We start from the raw sequence: 4943 nt of genomic DNA, 5'->3' as shown, positions 1-4943 counted from the left end.
TGTCATTTTTGCCATCTCTGTGCTAAGAGGCCGTCACCATCAGACCCTGGTTCGAACGTGGTCTGTATCACAACTCAGCTGTTGATGCGGGGTCTCAATAAGGCGGGCGCACAATTGGCAAGCGTCGATCGGTTAGGGGGGGTGTTTGGCCGGAGGTAGGCCGTCATGTGTAAATAAAGAATTTGGTTATTAACTGACATGGCTAGTAAATAAATGTGTTCATTTTAATTTTTAATCTTTAACATATGTTCTACAGCATAGTGCTTGCGGATACAGCATGTTTGCTTAAATACGGTGAAATATATTTTTACTATGCATTTGGTGCAATATTCAATTAAATGTCCATATGCACAAATTCAACAAAAGCTTACTGAACAGTTGATAGGCCACATTAGGCCCCTTCAAATACACTCCCGTTCAAAACGTTTTGGGGTCACTTAGACATGTCCTTATTTTGAAAAGAAAAGCACATTTTTTGTCGCAATTAAAAATAAACAATCATAATTGATCCAGAAATAGCAGTGTAGACAATGTTAATGGTCTGTAGCATGACTGATTCGTACTGGAAACAGGTAGAGCATTACTTTATGGATATCTATATAGGCCATACCAGAGGCCCATTATAGCAACCATCCTCCTGGTGTTCTATGATGTTTGCAAGTTGTGTTAGCTATCCAGTTTGGATCATTTTTAAAAAGGCCTTAAATGAATCTTTTGAAAACCCCCTTTTCGCAATTTGAATGTTAGCACCATTGCTAAACTGATGTCCTGATTGAAGAACGCAATCAAACCGGGGGGCCCTTCTTTAGACTAGTTAGAGTTATCTGGCGACATCAGCATTTGTGGTTCGAATGACAGGATCAAAATGGCGAGAAACAAATACACTTTCTTCTGAAACTGCTTCAGTATTTCTTGTTCTTGAGAAGATAATGGCTATTCATGCAAGAAATCTGCAAGAAACTGAAGATCTCGTACAACGCTGTGTACTACTCCCCTTCACAGAACTAGCACAACTCGGCTCTAACCCCAGAATAAAAGAGGAGTTGGGGGGGCGCCGTGCACACACATTGAGCAGAAGGACAAGTACATTTAGAGTGTCTGTTTGAGAAACAGACGCCTCACAAGTCCTCAACTGGCAGCTTCATTAAATGAGTACCGTAAAACCCCAGTCTCAACGTCAAACAGTGAAGACGTGACTCCGGTATGCTGGCCTTCTAGGCAGAGTTCCTCTGTCCAGTGTCTGTGTTCTTTGCCCATCTAAATCTTTTCTTTTTATTAGCCAGCCTGAGCATGCATTTTTCTTTCATTGCCTAGCCTGTAAAGGCGAGGCAAGCATTCCGAAGCCCTCTTCACTGTTAACGTTGTGACTGTGTGTTTTGTGGGTACGTATTTAGCAGAAATCGTGAGCTCTGGATCGTCACAGTGCCGCTGCCGCACATTGGATACTGGCCGTGCCTTCCGATGGTGCCTGGCTCTCCTTACATACGATAGGAACTGACCTTAGGCATAAAGTTACTTTTGTTACTTGCTCTATATGTTGTATTGATTCACGAATTCCCCGCTAACTCACTGCTCTCAACTCCGACAAAACTACTATGCATTAGCTCTATCTACATCCTACCAATATATCCATGCCTGGTGGATAGTAGTAGTGTGGTATAATTGTGTTAGATGCGGACACATTCCTAGAACGCCTCTCAAGACACCACTCTCTCGGTAAGTATTCGGGATTCCAAAGCGCAATTGGATGCTCAGTGTTCAAGACAAGCAGTCCGGAGAGATCGTGACAGGGATCTGGGCGGAGCACATCGCGCACTCAGACTTCCCGCAGAGATATCGCTCAGATATCGCCCCCCAGTTGTTCTCGCGCTGCTGCGCCGAGGCTATGGAACCACACTATACGAGCTTCGCAGGTACAGTTGAAAACACGCATTGACACAGGGCTGCAGGCACCACACCGTTCCACATTACATACAACATGACCTTATCTCCTCGCCTGCACTTGCAGGTGTGTGAGTGGTGTAGTGATCCGTTCGTGTGGCGACAGGTGAGTGAGCGTATACCCAATGAGAGCATTCAGTAACAGAAGTTCAACGGCGTCTAACTGTGAGACCGTATGTTTCATTAAAGATACAGCCACAATCACTGTGAGTAAGTATACTGTTCATACATGTAATGGCTCGGGTTTTTGACAATATTTCTATTTAATTTACGTGCTTTTGGTCTTACCTTATCTTCGCATAGATCTACTACTACGCAGAACTACACGCGTGCACGACACTTGGTTCTTCACGCATCTCCGCGCGACAGAAACCAAACATCCCCTCCCCCCGCTCCCCCCCCCACCCCCGCGCGCCCTCTCGCTCCTCCCCCTCCCTTCCCCCCCCTCCCCCGCCCCCCCCCCCCCCCTCCCCTACTTGACATCCATACTATAGCAAGCGTGAAGAAACTCACCGATCTTCGTTACTCACATTGCGTCACGCTATCTGATCATGCAATGGATAAGAGCTTACTCTCTTACTCAATCAAAGTACAGTTCGAACCGCCTCTAGGCTCAGAGACTTCTCTCCTGCTTATAATCACAGCGATATATATCCGACCCAGAGAGACAATCATGGCCCTGATGAGCATTCATTTTGACTCAATAGTAGAAACTGGCAACCCAGCGCTAATTACTGGAGTCGTCTGCCCTCATGCTGAGCTCAGACCTGATTTTTAAATAGTCATGAAAAACAGTGCCCTACAGTTATAATTCACAGCAAGTACATCTGATGACACGCTACCTCGGGCGAGAAAAAGTACTCTGGACCATTAGTAACTCTAAACTTCCGCCGTCGACACACAATCTGTGCTCCCTGCGCGCCTTTCTGAATAACTGCACAAATAGTCACGACAGTACCTCTTTGTTCATCCCAGCTATGACTGACACAAATAACTCAAAACAGAGATCTACTCTGTCACTAGTCCTACAGACGTACTTGGTGTGGATACGCTGCTGGTCGACGCACTCTAACCAGAATAGAAAGAGGAGTGGGAGGCCCCGTGCACAACTGAGCAAGAGGACAAGTACATTAGAGTGTCTAGTTTGAGAAACAGACGCATCACAAGTCCTCAACTGGCAGCTTCATTAAATAGTACCCGTAAAACCCCAGTCTCAACGTCAACAGTGAAGACGTGACTCCGGMATGCTGGCCTTCTAGGCAGAGTTCCTCTGTCCAGTGTCTGTGTTCTTTTGCCCATCTAAATCTTTTKTTTTTATTAGCCAGCCTGAGCTATGCATTTTTCTTTGAAACTCTGCCTAGAAGGCCAGCATCCCGYAGACGCCTCTTCACTGTTAACGTTGTGACTGGTGTTTTGTGGGTACTATTTAATGAACCTGCCAYTTGAGGACTTGTGAGGCGTCATGACCCTAAACGTGCCTGRCCCGTGGATATAATCGCGGGGACTGCGMGTTATGAGTCAACCCGCGCATCACTCACACACACAAACAAACTTACCCACACACCACCACATCTGGCTGTGAATATAGATTGTGTTTTAAATGTTTAATGAGGACAAATCTAAAGCAAAGCCATAGCAAGAAATGTTAAGTGTGCATGGATCAAAGCAATGGAGGCCAGGCAGACAGCAGGCTGACAGATGGGGGATAACAACACAGATATCAGCAGAAAGACCCAGTCTAGCGCTGCTGCGCCGAGGCTTATGGAACCACACTATACGAAGCTTCGCAGGGTACAGTTAGAAACACGCATTGACACAGGCATGCAGGCACACACCCTTCCACATTCATACAAGCTGACCTATCTTCCCTGCAACTTGCAGGGTGTGTGAGTGTGTATGTGTGTGTGCGTATGTATCACCAATGCAGAGATCCAGTAAAAGGATTACCACTACTGAGACGTATGTTTAAAATCAGACATCCTGTTGTAATAACTAGTTCATATCAATGGCTCTGGGTTTTACATTCATAATTTTTTTTTACATTCATAATCTCACACAAACAACAAAGTTGCCAATGAGATCCAGATATTTGAAAGCTAAGAATTCCCATTGGTTACTCACCAGGTTCGCTATCTGAAATTCAGTCAATGGGAAAAGCAACCACTCAGTACTAGGACACCTCACCGGTCAGCCTGGAAAGAGGGTAATACAAGAGGGAAATCCTCCCTCTCTCAACCTGGAAAGAAACAGGGAAACAGTGAGCATTACAGCTGAAGATAAATAACATAAAATCGTGRTCAGGGATTTGGATAACAAATAGCATACAAGTTGATAAAAAGTACCATAAACAAAAAATAGTTTGTTTAATCAATCAATCATAGTATATGTTAGATTACATTTTTTACAGAACATTCAAGTGTGTGCCAGTGTGCCAGAGAATGCCTATCTTTTGGCAAAATCTTCCTTTCTGTAGCCTCTCAATTATATGTTGCCCAGACATACAGTGAATAAATCAAATCAAATCAATGCTTATTTGTCACATACACATGGTTAGCAGTTGTTAATGCGAGTGTAGCGAAATGCTTGTGCTTCTAGTTCAGACCATGCAGTAATATCTAAGAAGTAATTAACAATTTCACAACAACTACCTTATACACACAAGTGTAAAGGAATGAATAAGAATACGTACATAAAAATATATATGGATCAACGACAGCCGAAAGGCAGAGGCAAGATGCAGTAGATGGTATAGAGTACAGTATATACATTTGAGATGAGTGGTGTAAGGTATGGAAACATTATATAAAGTGGCATAGTTTAAAGTGACTAGTGATACATTTATTACATACAATTTTTTATTATTAAAGTGACTAGAGATTGAGTCAGTATGTTGGCAGCAGCCACTCAATGTTAGTGATGGCTGTTTAACAGTCTGATGGCCTTGAGATAAAAGCTGTTTTTCAGTCGCTCGGTCCCAGCTTTGATGCCGCTGTACTGACCTC

The 4943-nt window shown here is 44.0% G+C and overlaps 1 long non-coding RNA gene across 1 annotated transcript in view; it reads right to left on the bottom strand.

Moving 5' to 3' along the window:
- LOC111973892 (uncharacterized) overlaps nt 1-4943 on the bottom strand; it is a 70899-nt gene that overhangs the window by 28112 nt on the left and 37844 nt on the right. Inside the window, exon 2 of the long non-coding RNA XR_002878652.1 lies at nt 4063-4177. This is a non-coding gene — a long non-coding RNA (uncharacterized lncRNA). The remainder of the gene's footprint in view (nt 1-4062; nt 4178-4943) is intronic.

Source organism: Salvelinus sp. IW2-2015, linkage group LG15 (genome assembly GCF_002910315.2).
Source record: "Salvelinus sp. IW2-2015 linkage group LG15, ASM291031v2, whole genome shotgun sequence".
Classification (NCBI taxonomy): domain Eukaryota; kingdom Metazoa; phylum Chordata; class Actinopteri; order Salmoniformes; family Salmonidae; genus Salvelinus; species Salvelinus sp. IW2-2015.
Note: the sequence above shows the minus strand (reverse complement) of the source record. Positions and strands in the feature narration are given on the sequence as shown.